Source organism: Physeter macrocephalus, chromosome 9 (assembly GCF_002837175.3).
Source record: "Physeter macrocephalus isolate SW-GA chromosome 9, ASM283717v5, whole genome shotgun sequence".
Classification (NCBI taxonomy): domain Eukaryota; kingdom Metazoa; phylum Chordata; class Mammalia; order Artiodactyla; family Physeteridae; genus Physeter; species Physeter macrocephalus.
Window position 1 is genome coordinate 82,832,086 of NC_041222.1, and position 13,883 is coordinate 82,845,968.

Consider the following 13,883-nt stretch of genomic DNA (forward strand, 5'->3'; position numbering starts at 1 on the left):
GGAAACAAAGAGGGAAGAAAAAGTCTCTTGCCTTTTTGGCAGGTCCAAACTTTTTCCAGGACTCCCTCCCGGCTAGCCGTGGTGCACTAACCCCTTCAGGCTGTGTTCACGCAGCCAACCCCAGTCCTCTCCCTGCGATCCGACTGAAGCCCGAGCCTCAGCTCCCAGCCCCTGCCTGTCCCGCCAGGGGAGCAGACAAGCCTCTCGGGTTGGTGAGTGCTGGTCGGCACCAATTCTCTGTGTGGGAATCTCTCCACTTTGCCCTCCACACCCCTGTTGCTGTGCTCTCCTCCACGGCTCTGAAGATTCCCCACTCCACCACCCGCAGTCTCCGCCCATGAAGGGGCTTCTAGGGTGTGGACACCTTTCCTCATTTACAGCTCCCTCCCACTGGTGCAGGTCCCATCCCTATTCTTTTGTCTCTGTTTTTTCTTTTTTCTTTTGCCCTACCCAGGTACGTGGGGGTGTTTCTTGCCTTTTGGGGGGTCTGAAGTCTTCTGCCAGCGTTTAGTGGGTGTTCTGTAGGAGTTGTTCCACGTGTAGATGTATTTCTGATGTATCTGTGGGGAGGAAGGTGATCTCTGTGTCTTACTCTTCTTCCATCTTCCCAGCTCCCCCTAATATTTAATCTTGTGATTCATGAAAATGGTATACCTCTTCATTTATTTAGATATTCTTTAATTTCTCTCAGCAGTATTTTATAATTTCCAGTGTATATCTCTCACATATTTGGTCAGATTAATCTTTAAGTATTTCATATTGTTCATGCTACTGTAAGTGGCATTTATAAAATTTCAACTTCAGATTATTTCCTGCTAGAATGTAGTAGAATTGATTTTTGCATATTGATCTTGTATCTACCACAGATATGTTGTATCTTGCTAAATTCACATATTAGTTCTAGTAGTCATCTTATATATTCACCAGATTTTCTATATAGATAACCATATCATCTGCAAATACAGTTTTACTTCTTTTCCAACTTGGATGTCTAAAATTTCTTTTTCTTGCCTTATTCCACTGTCTAGAATCTTCAGTTTAATGTTGAATACAAATGATAAGAGCAGATATGCTTGTTGTGTTCCTGATCTTAGAGGGGAAGCAATCAGTCTTTCTTCATTAAGTAAGTTATAGCTGCAGTTTTTTATTGATAACATTTATCAGGTTGAGGAAGCCCCTTTCTATTTTCTATTTGCTGAGAGCATTTGTAATAAGTGGCTGTTGGATTTTGTCAAATTCTTTTTCTGCATCTACTGAGATGATCATATTGTTTTTCATGTGTTAATATGGTTAATAGCCTGACTTTCTAAAATGTCAAACTAACTTTGCATTCCTGAACCCCAGTTAGTCATGATGTATTATCCTTTTAATATGTAATTGGATTTGATTTGCTAAAATTTTGCTTAGAAATTTTTGCATCTATGTTCATGAGGGATACTTAGCTATAGATTTCTTTTTTTCCCTAGGTTTTTAAAAAATTTATTTTTTTATTTATTTTTGGCTGTGTTGGGTCTTCATTCCTATGTGAGGGCTTTCTCTAGTTGTGGTCAGCAGGGGCTACTCTTTGTTGTGGTGTGCAGGTTTCTCATTGTGGTGGCTTCTCTTGTTGCAGAATACGGGCTCTAGGTGTGTGGGCTTAAGTAGCCGTGGCACGTGGGCTCAGTAGTTGTGGCACACAGGCTTAGCTGCTCTGTGGCATGTGGGATCTTCCCGGACCAGGGCTCAAACCCATGTCTCCTGCATTGGCAGGCAGATTCTTAACCACTGCACCACCAGACAAGCCCTAGATTTCTTTTCTTATAATGTCTTTGGCTGGTTTTCAGATTCGGGCAATGCTGATCAGTGCCTCAAAATGAGCTTGGAAGTATTCCCTCCATTTCTGTGTTCTAGAAAATGTTGTCTATAATTGATTTTAGTTTTTCTTAAATGCTAGGCAGGATTCACCAGTTAAGCCATGTGGTCCTGGAGTGTTTTGAACTTTAGCCTTGACTTTATTAGCAGATAGGGATCTATTCAGTTTATCTATTTCTTGAGTAGTTTACATCTTTCGAGAAATATGCCCATTTCATCTAAGTTGGTGAATTTAAACAATTGTATAGCATATTCCCTTATGATCCTTTTTATATCTGTAGAATCTGTACTGCCATATCTCTCATTTCTGACACTGATAATCTGTCTTCTCTCCTTTTTTCCTGATATGTATCGATAAAGCTTTATCAGTTGTATTGATCCTAAAAAGAAAAAATCAACTTTTGGTTTCATTATTCTTTCTTCTGTTTTTGTATGTTCCATTTCATTTGTTTCCCTTCTCCCTTCTGATCTTTAGCATTTTCTTGTTTTCTACTTATTTGGGGTGTAATTTGCGATTCTTTTTCTAGTTTCTTATGGTAGAAGCTGAGGCTGACTGGAGACCATTCTTTTCTAGTGTGCCCTGCACTGCTTCCGAAGTGCTGCCCTTAGCAGAACCTACACATTTTCATATGCTGTATTTTCATTTTCATTAAGTTCAAAATATTTTCTAGTTTTCATTTGGATTTCTTCTCTGACATTGTGCTATCTTGAAGCATGTTTCTTAGTTTCCAAATATTTGAGGATTTTCTAGATATCTTTTTATTATTGATTTTCAATTTAATTCCACTGTGGTTAGAGGACATATTTATATATCATTTGAATCATTTTATTTTGTTAGGATGTTTTTTATGGTTCAGAACATGGTCTACCTTGGTAAATGTTCTGTGTACACTTGAAAACAGTATGTTCTATGCTATTGTTGGGAGGAGTGTTCTATAAGTGTTAATTAGGTCAATTTGGTTGAAAGTATTGTTCACAGCTATATCCTTACTGATTTTCTGTCTGCTTGTTCTATTAACTTTTGAGATAGGTGTATTAAAATCCCCAATTCTGTGTATTTGTTTCTTTCTTCTTTTATATATTATTCATTATTTTTTGGGTTTGGGTTTGAAGTCATATTTATATATACCAATTTATGAATCAATAGTAATTTATTTTTTTGAAATATTTTTATTCTTTATTGGAGAATAATTGTACAATGTTGTGTTAGTTTCTGCTGTACAAGGAAATGAATGAGCTATATGTATACCTATATCCCCACCCTCTTGGACCTCCTTCCCATCCCCCACATCTCACCCATCTGACAGAGCACCGAGCTGAGCTTCCTGTGCTTTATAGCATGTTCCCACTAGCTATCTATTTTATGCATGGTAGTGTATATATGTCAATCCTAATCTCCCAATTCGTCCCACCCTCCCCTTTCCCCACGTGCCCACATGTCCGTTCTCTATGTCTACCTCTCTATTCCTGCCTTGCAAATAGGTTCATCTATACCATTTTTCTAGATTCCACATATATGCGTTAATATAGGATATTTGTTTTTCTCTTTCTGGCTTACTTCACTCTGTATGATAGACTCAGGGTCCATCCACATCTCTACAAATGACCCAATTAAATTCCTTTTTATGGCTGAGTAATATTCCATTGTATATATGTACCACATCTTCTTTACCCATTCATCTGTCATTGAACATTTAGGTTGTTTCTATGTCCTGGATATTGTAAATAGTGATGCAATGAACACTGGGGTACATGTGTCCTTTTGAATTATGGTTTTCTCAGGGTATATGCCCAGTAGTGGGATTGCTGGGTCATATGGTAGTTCTATTTTTAGTTTTTTAAAGAACTTCCATACTGTTCTCCACAGTGGCTGTAGCAATTTACATTTCCACCAGCAGTGCAAGAGGGTTCCCTTTTATCCACACCCTCTCCAGCATTTATTACTTGTAGATTTTTTGATGATGGTTATTCTGACTGGTGTGAGGTGATACTTCATCGTAGTTTTGATTTGCATTTCTCTAATAATTAGTGATGTTGAGCAGCTTTTCATGTGCTTCTTAGCCATCTGTATGTCTTCTTTAGTGAAATGTCTATTTATGTCTTCAGCCCATTTTTTGATTGGGTTATTTTTTGACATTGACCTCCATGAGATTTTTGCATATTTTGGAGAATAATCCTTTGTCTGTTGCTTCGTTTGCAAATATTTTCTCCCATTCTCAGGATGGTCTTTTCATCTTGTTTATGGTTTCCTTTGCTGTGCAAAAGCTTTTAAGTTTAATTCAGTCCCATTTGTTTTGTTTTTATTTTCATTACTTGAGGAGGTGGGTCAAAAAATATCTTGCTGTGGTTTATGTCAAAGAGTGTTTCTCCTATGTTTTCTGCTAAGAGTTTTATAGTGTCTATTCTTACATTTAAGTCTTTAATCCATTTGGAGTTTATTTTTATGTATGGTGTTAGATAGTGTTCTAATTTTATTCTTTTACATGTAGCTGTCTAGTTTTCCCAACACCACTTATCGAACAGGCTGTCTTTTCTCCATTGTATGTTCTTGCCTCCTATGTCATAAATTAGGTGACCATATGTGCGTGGGATTATCTCTGGGCTTTCGATCCTGTTCCATTGATCTATATTTCTGTTTTTGTGCAAGTACCATACTGTTGAGCACTGTAGCTTTGTAGTATAGTTTGAAGTTGGGAAGCCTGAGTCCTTCAGCTGCGTTTTTCTTTCTCAAGGTTGCTATTGCTATTCGTAGTATTTTGTGTTTCCATATGAATTGTAACATTTTTGTTCTAATTCTGTGAAAATGCCATTGGAAATTTGATAGGAATTGCTTGAATCTGTAGATTGCTTTGGGTAGCATAGTCATTTTCACAATATTGATTCTTCCAATCCAAGAATATGGTATATTTCTCCATCTGTTCATGTCATCTTTGATTTCTTTCATCAGTGTTTTATAGTTTTCTGAGTACAGGTCTTTTGCCTCCTTAGGTAGGTTTATTCTTAGCTATTTTATTATTTTTGTTGTGATGGTAAAAGGGATTGTTTCCTTAAATTTCTTTCTGATTTTTCATTGTTGTATAGGAATGCAAGAGATTTCTGTGCATTAAGTTTGCCTGTAACCTTACCAAATTCATTGATTAGTTCTAGTAGTTTTCTGGTGGCATCTTTAGGATTCTTTATGTATGGTATCATGTCATCTACAAACAGTGTCAGTTTTACTTCTTCTCTTCCAATTTGGATTCCTTTTATTTCTTTTTCTTCTCTGACTGCTGTGGCTAAAACTTCCAAAACTATATTGATTAAGAGTGGTGAGAGTGGATATCCTTCCCTTGTTCCTGATCTTAGTGGAAATGCTTTCAATTTTTCACCATTGAGAATGATGTTTGCTGTGGGTTTGTCATTTATGTCCTTTATGATGATGTAGGTTCCCTCTATGCCCACTTTCTGGAGAGCTTTTATCATAAATTCGTGTTGAATTTTGTCAAACGCTTTTTCTGCATCTATTGAGATCATCATATGGTTTTTCTTCCTTAATATGTTAATATAGTGTATCACATTGACTAATTTGCATATATTGAAGAATCCTTGCATTCCTGGGAGAAATCCCACTTGATCATGGTGTATGATACTTTTAATGTGTTGTTGGATTCTGTTTGGTAGTATTTTGTTCAGGAGTTTTATGTCTATATTCACCAGTAATATTGGCCAGTAATTTTCTTTTTTGTGTGTGTGGTATCTTTGTCTGGTTTTGGTATCAGGCTGATGGTGGCCTCATAGAATGAGTTGGGAGTATTCCTTCCTATGCAATTTCTTGGAATGGTTTGAGAAGGATAGGTGTTTGCTCTTCTGTAAATGTTTCATAGAACTCTCCTGTGAAGCCAACTAGTCCTGGACTTTTGTTTGTTGGAAGATTTTTAAATTAGAGTTTCAATTTCCTTACTTGTGATTGATCTGTTCATATTTTCTATTTCTTTCTGCTTCAGTCTTGGAAAATTGTACCTTTTCAAGAATTTGTCCATTTCTCCATGGTTGTCTATTTTATTGGCATATAGTTGTTTGTAGTAGTCTCTTGTAATCCTTTGTATTTCTGCACTGTCAGTTGTGATTTCTCCTTTTGCATTTCTAATTTTATTGATTTGCGTCCTCTCCCTATTTTTCTAAATGAGTCTGGTTAAGTTTTATCAATTTTGTTTATCTTCTCAAAGATTTTAGTTTTATTGAGCTTTGCTATTGTTTTGTCTCTATTTCATTTATTTCTGCTATGATACTTATGATTTCTTTCCTTCTACTGACTTTGGGTTTTCTTTGTTCTTCTTTCTCTAGTTCCTTTAGGTGTAAGCTTGGATTGTTTATTTGAGATTTTTCTTGTTTTTTGAGGTAGGCTTGTATTGCTCTACTTGCTCTGGTGTAAGGTTAGATTGTTTATTTAAGATTTTTCTTTTTTCCTGAGGTGAGACTGAATTGCTCTATACTTCCCTCTTAGAATTGCTTTTGCTGCATCCCATAGGTTTTGGGTCGTCGTGTTTTTGTTCATTTGTTTCTACGTATTTCTTCAGTGATCTCTTGGCTATTTAGTAGCACTCTTTAGTCTCCAAGTATTTGTGTTTTGTATAGTTTTTTTCCCTGTAATTGATTTCTAGTCAGAAAAGATTCTTGATACGATTGCAGTTTTCTTAAGATTTTCCGAGGCTTGATTTGTGACCCAAGGTGTGATCTATCCTGGAGAATGTTCCGTGTGCATTTGAGAAGAAAGTGTATTCTGCCACTTTTGGGTGGAATGTCCTATAATTATCAATAAACCTGTCTGGTCTATTGTGTCATTTAAAGCTTGGGTTTCTTTTTTTATTTTCTGACTGGATGATTTGTCCATTGGTGTAATTACGGTGTTAGAGTTCCCTACTATTATTGTGTTACGGTTGATGTTTCCTTTTATGGTTGTTAGCATTTACCTTATGTATTGACATGGTCCTATGTTGGGTGCATAAATATTTATAATTGTTATATCTTCTTCTTGGATTGATCCCTTGGACTCTTGTAACCGTCTTTATTTTAAAGTCTTTTATCTGATATGAATATTTGTACTCCAGCTTTCTTTTCATTTCCATTTGCACAGAATACTTTTGCCTCCCTTGACTTTCAGTCTGCAGGTGTCCCTAGATCTGAAGTGGGTCTCTTATAGACAGCATATATATGGGTCTTGGTTTTGTATCCATTCAGCAAGTCTGTGTCTTTTGGTTGGGGCATTTAATCCATTTATATTCAAGGTTATTATCGATATGTATGTTCCTATTATCATTTTCTTTTAGTTCTTTTGTGTTTGTTTTTGTTGGTCTTTTCCTTCTCTTGTGTTTCCCACCTAGAGAAGTTTCTTTAGCATATGTTGTAAAGCTGGTTTGGTGTTGCTGAATTCTCTTAGCTTCGGTTGTCTGGAAAGCTTTTGGTTTCTCAGTTGAATCTGAATGAGATCCTTGCTGGGTAGAGTATTTTTGGTTGTAGGTTTTTCTCCTTCATCACTTTAAGTATATCCTGCCACTCCCTTCTGACCTGCAGAGTTTCTGCTGAAAAATCAGCTGATAACCTTATGGGGATTCCTTTGTACGTTATTTTTTTGTTTTTCCCTTCCTGCTTTTAATATTTTTCTTTGAATTTAATTTTTTTTACTTTGATTAATATGTCTCGGTGTGTTTTTCCTAGGGCTTAACCTGTATGGGCCTCTCTGTGCTTCCTTTCCCATGTTAGGGAAGTTTTTGACTATAAGCTCTTTGAATATTTTCTCAGACCCTTTCTTTTTCTCTTCTTGTTCTGGGACCCCTATAATTCGAATGTTGGTGCATTTAGTGTTGTCCCAAAGGTCTCTGAAATTGTCTTCAATTCTTTCCATTCTTTTTTCTTTATTCTGCTCCTTGGCAGTTATTTCCACCATTTTGTCTTCCAGCTCACTTATTTGTTCTTCTGCCTCAGTTATTCTGTTATTGATTTCTTCTACTGTATTTTTAAGTTCATTTACTGTGTTGTTCATCTCTGTTTGTTTGTTCTTTTGTTCTTCTAGGTCTTTGTTAAATATTTCTTGTATTTTCTTGATCCGGCCTCCATTCTATTTTCGAGATTCTGGATCATCTTTACCATCATTAATCTGAATACTTTTTCGGGTAGGTGGCCTATAAATAAATTTCATTTATTTGATCCTGTAGGTATTTACCTTGCTCCTTCATCTGTAACATATCTTTTTGTCATTTCATTTTTCTTTTTTTTGGATGGGTGGGATTGTGTTCCTGTCTTGCTGGCTGTTTGGCCTGATGCTTCCAGCACTGGAGCTTGTCAGCTGTTGGATAAAGCCAGGTTTTGGTGCCAAGATGAGGACCTCTGGGAGACCTCACTCTGATGAATATTCCCTGGTGTCTGAAGTTCTCTGTTAGTCCAGTGGTTCGGACAAGAAGCTCCCACCACAGGAGCTCAGGCCCGACCCCCGGCCCATGAACCAAGATCCCACAAGTCATGTGGGGTGGCAAAAAGAAAACAAAGGAGCAGAACAATAACAAAGAGTAAAAAATAAAATAAGATTTGAAATCTAACGTATGTTATAAAAAATAAAATTATACGTGAGACAACAAATGAGAGGTAAAAGAGAACTACAGTAGCAAAAAAGAGGGGAAAAAAAGCCAGAAAAGGCCTTGGCTGTGGGGGGCGGAGCTTAGGCAGGGGTGGAGTTTAGGTGGCGAGTGGGGTCTAGGCTTAGGTCCCACGTAGCTGGAAAAGGCTCTGTGGGGGTGAGGGGCGGGGCTTAGGCTCAGCACATCTGGAGGTGCCCTGGAGTGCCTCTGGCCTCAGAGAGTGGAGGACCAGGCCCAGGACCCTAGCAGGATCCCTGTGCCTGAGTGGGTGGGGGAAATCCTAGGCACATTCCTCCCGATCCTCTGATCCTGGAGAGTCCCTCCCCATTCACCTCTCCTCTTCTTCTCTCTGCTCCCTCCTACAACCCTAGGACCCATGCGGCCAGAGGGGACCCCAAAAGGTGGGGGTATCTGGCCCAGGACCCAAGCAGGCTTCCTGGGGCCTGATAGGGCAGGGGAAACACTAGCCATGTTCCGACCTGATCCTCCAAACCCCTGAGGGTCCCTCCAGGAATGGGAACGCTTCCCTTCCCCCAGCCACCCCTCAGGGGCACTGCCAAACCGGTCTCCACTTCTTCCTACTCACTCCCCACCACATCCTACCTGGTTGCTTGGGGGTTCCTCCCATCCCCCTGGGTGTCGAAGTCCTCAACCAGCTTGTGGTATGTGCCCTAGTTGTGGGGAGAAGTGAACTCCACGTATTCCCTCTCCACCATCTTGACTCCGCCCCTGAATCAATGGTAATTTAAATACTTCATATATTGTATCTTCTTTGACAGAGAAAGAGTTTAAAAAGCAGGAACACCACCAATCAAAACAGTAAAATGCTGCATCCAATTTCAACAAAATCAGAAACATGTCTGTGAATCCTTGCCCATTGTATTTCCAAATTAGCCTGCAGGTCCTTCCTAATGCACCAAGTAAAGAACACAAAGTCGCTGGCATAAATATTTGATAGGGCACAGCAAAAAAATCAACTTTACAAGAACTTCAAATGATATATGGTAACAATCATGTCAGAACAAATGATAAAAGCAGGAACAATACTGAAGAGTCTAGGTGGAACCAACCCAGGTGTTTGTTAAAACTAAAGAGGTAGGGCCTATGTCCAAAACCTAACAGTTGCTATCTCTGGGTGGTAAGGGAAAAGGTAATTTCTTCATTATTCTTTTCTGTATGTTTCATATGCTCTATATTGAGCATATGCCACTTTTTTAATCAGAAAAAAAAGTCTCTTAAAATTTGAGTGGACATCTTTTCATGATGAAGAGATGGGTAACAGTAGGATGACCTTTGGGCAAATGTGTCCAGATGGAAAATCCTGGCATAATTGTCATATCTGTTTACCGAGAAATTGTCAGGCCTCCGCTTCTCCCATATGGGGTTGCAGGTGATGTGAGAGACCTCCAGCATCTTCTTTCCAGAACTCATTCCATTGTCCTTGTCCAGTTTGAACTTTTTTTTTCTTTACCATCACAGATTTCTTGGGCTTGGGACTGGGGAAGAGCAGAGTGTAGCTCCAGGAGGGCTTCTGGACGTAGACTTTCTAGGTGGAGGAGTCGGGGTTCTCGGCCACTTAGCACAGCCATGCCATCTGAATAAGCGAGGCTGCCACCAGGATCTGCTGGTTGAAATGCTTCTGCCTTTGCTTCTGCTGGACCTTCAGTGCAAAACCAGAGCCTAGAATTCCCACTGGGAGCACAAAGGAGGAGATGGTGAAGACAGAAAAACAGGAGGCAATAGCTTCTGGACCCATGTCTGGGGCACCTTGTCGCCATAGCCAATGGTGGTGACCATGACCACACACCCCCCACAGGGCATCCGCGTATGTGCCAAACTCGACTCGGCTGGATTCCTCCTTCATGGTGTCCTTCTTGGCCAGGCACACAAAGTGGGAGGAGAATATGAGGTCCAGAAAGCTGATATACAGGAGTTCCTGGTGGTGGATGGACCATGGAGCCCAGCAGCCCTGGCAGTCAACGTGCAGCATCCTCAGGATCTGGAGGAAGCAGATGCCCCTGATGGCCAATGTGGCAAACACCTGCCCTTTAGAGCCCACTTAGAGGACAACCATGGAGGCCTTGATGGCGATGAGGTCAATGATGGAAATGGGTTTCCAGGCAAAGTGCAGCTGGCCCCAGATGTCCCATACTCGCTGCAGCACCCTGCTGACCAGAGGTGGAGCACTTACTCCATCCCAAAGAACACGACCAGGACAATCTCCATCCAGAAGAGGGTCCCCGTGGCTTGGCAACATACAGCTCGATGGTGGACAGCACGCTGAAGATGTCAGACCAGGACAATGAGGAAGACAAAACACTTCCAGTTGGAGGTGCTGGAAGAAGTTGTAGACGCAGTCCTGGATGTGAGTGTGCACGAGCAGAGGGCGGCGTCCACTGTACACAAGATGCAACACACGGGTCGAGGCTCTGGGACAGCCTTGGGCCAAAGTCAGCAGCAGGGGGAACGGTGGGGTGGGGTGATGGACGTGTAGAGTGCACTGCCAGTGGGGCCACACTTGGCTAGTTCCAATGAGAATGGGCACTTCTTGGCCAGCCCTGTGCTGTCCTCCCAGGCATCTGGCAGGTGGCCCCTGCCCCAGCACTTCCTCTTGGGTAGGGGCAGGGAGGAGGCTGCGGCCAGGGCCAGGCAGGGTCCACAAGGGCGGGCTGGCAACAGGAGCTGCAGAGTAGTGCGGCCAGACTCTGCTGCCAGCTGAGCTGTGGAGCCGCTGCCCGCCCAGCCAGGGTGTGGGGGACAGAGCCAGGAAGTGTCAGATGACTTTTTAACTAACAAACTACTGGTCTAAAATGTATTATTTCAGATTAAGTGGGTATCTACCTTATATACTGTTAAGGACAAGGGTTTAAAGAGCTTTTTTAACTCTTTGGACCCAGGAATCCTACATCTTAGAATTAATTAATTGTAGTGAATGCCCAGATCCCCTTTTAGAGCACTCATTCCCCAACTGCCTAGTGTGTTGGCAGCCAATAGCTCACAGCTGAGTCTCCCTCCAGGCACTGGCCTTGGCAAAAGGGAGTGTCTCTTCCCAGAAGCAGCTGCATCCAATGGCTGGTCAATGTGGGGTATAAAGACCTGTCAACCTTACCTTACTTTGGGCAACTCTGAAAGTTTTCTCCTTCAGTCTGCTACAGGCTGGACACTGGCAGTACTACCCAGTGAATTTTTTGCATGTTAATCTCCATCCCTGAGTCTATTTCTCAGGGAATTCAACTAAATGTTAAAAAATCCATGCAAATAAAAGCTGTGTAATAGGCTGAAAATTTTATTAACAAGAAATTGCAAAGCAATCTTAAAAGACTATGAGATATATATATATATATACCTGAATCTATACCAAAATAAAAAAGATACGGTTGTGCTAGATGAAAGAACTATGAGAATAAACAAATAAATTCAACACTCAGAACAATAATATTAAAACATGAATGTTGTTTCTGGAATGTAAAAAGTTTTTTACCAAAAAAACGAAATGTATCATCTCTTTCAAATTTCAGAGGAAAGGAGTTTTCATTGAATGACATTTCAATTTGACTTCTGATCAAAAGAGAAAACTCACCAATGACCTATCAAGGGTCCCATTTCTTCTTTATGGACAGGCTATGTCTTCCATGAGGCTAAAATATAGCTCATCTTCCTTGACCCCTAATCTCTCCACTGACACTCCTTCCACCTCAATGTAGACATAAATCACTTTTCCTAATTGCTTTCACATTTGCATCTTTAGACCCAGTTTACATCTAAGCATCCCACTGGATCATCTTCCATAGCAGAGGCTACTTTATGGGAATTGCTTATGGACTTGTTCTAGCTCTCTTATTAGGTGAAACATTTCTTAATAGTTTATTCACTTTATTTCCTCTAAGTTTTGAAATGAGTCTTGCATAAATTAAACATCAACACCTTCCAGATAAGAGTGAATGAATGAAGAATGAATTATTGAATAAAGGAGAAACTTCTAAAAAAGGGAGTAAGTCACTGAATAGTAGTTAAAAATAGGGTTTAAAAAAATTTTTCAGAAGTGACAATACTTACCCAAGTTTAAATGACAAGGAGAAGCTGGGAAAGAATTAGATTTAATGTACAGGTAAAAGAATGCCAGTCATTGGGAAGGAAGGCACCTACATTTCTGAGAAGGGAGAGAAATAAGTTACTTTCCCCCCTATGTCTCAGACCTTCTCTTTCTCTTTAGGCCTTGGTCCTTGGAGGACACTTCCCAGTAAAAATATCAAAGGTGGTGCTGCTGCAGGGCCAGCTGGGTTGCCAAGGCTTCTCTTTGCTGATGAGCTCTCACTCATCTTGGCAAGGTTCTCCTGGCATGGCCTTGGTAACCATCCAAGGCTGCCTCTCTTGCCCCAATAAAGAGATCACATCTAGCTTAGACATAGAAAAATCCTACTTGCAAGAAAAGAAAAGAAATATGATCAAGCTGTAGGTATGGCAGAATTCAAGTTCAGTTTTCATCATTGAAGAAGAAAGATGATTACAAGAATAACAAGACAAAAGTGTAAAGGACTTCTGAAGAATGGTATGCAACAGATACCTTTTTCACAACCATGCAGTACAGATTATTCCCTCAGTAGCAGAGGCCAGAAATGCAGACAACTCAAAAAATCCACAAAGAAAAAGGCATAAATTCCAGATGGTGAATACTGAATGATTTGCAAATAAATGTACTTACCAATCAAGACCAGGTTGCTATAGTTCTCCAGCATCACATCTCTATATAGATCCTTCTGAGTGGCACCCAGGCAATCCCACTCCTCCTGAGTGAAGTCCACTGCCACATCCTTGAATGCTACTAACCTCTGAAAAAAGTCACCACATACATCACTGGTGAAGTTATAAAGACAAGTTTTCAAGAAATAAAGAGTGATGGAGAAGTCATCATAGAAAGGAGTAGGCACAGGCTGACACTAGAGGCACATGTCTGATAGGACTGGAGCTAGCACCCTCACTCCTTCTCATTTTAGAAACAAGTCTCCTTAAGACAGAAGGGCTGGAAGTGAGCAAATATTGTAAAATGGAGTTTCCCAAATAAATTGAGTAGCAAAAAGCACATAGCTTTGAAGACTAAGAAAACAAACTTGTGGCCTTCATCCACCTTATGTGTATCTTATATTTATATCTTTGAAAGTACAATTTGCACATGATAAAACAATTTCTTAGAGACTCAGTTTCATCATTATGTCACAATATGTGATCACAAGCATTTTTCTTCGTCAAGACAAATAACCAATAAACATTTTTATTGCCTGCTATATACAAGACAAATGGTATTTCTTATGGTTAAACCTGACTTAACAATTCTTATACTTTATATTTTAGACATTTACATTTGCCCAGACTTCTCATTGCCTTCAGAGATATAAAGCTATTATCTAGTTATCCCATTACATC

At 39.9% G+C, this 13,883-nt stretch overlaps 1 pseudogene; it reads right to left on the minus strand.

Annotated features, from left to right (window-relative positions):
• Positions 1-9,680: 9,680 nt before the first annotated feature.
• Positions 9,681-12,781, minus strand: LOC102977510 (potassium voltage-gated channel subfamily KQT member 1-like; annotated as a pseudogene).
• Positions 12,782-13,883: the final 1,102 nt, after the last annotated feature.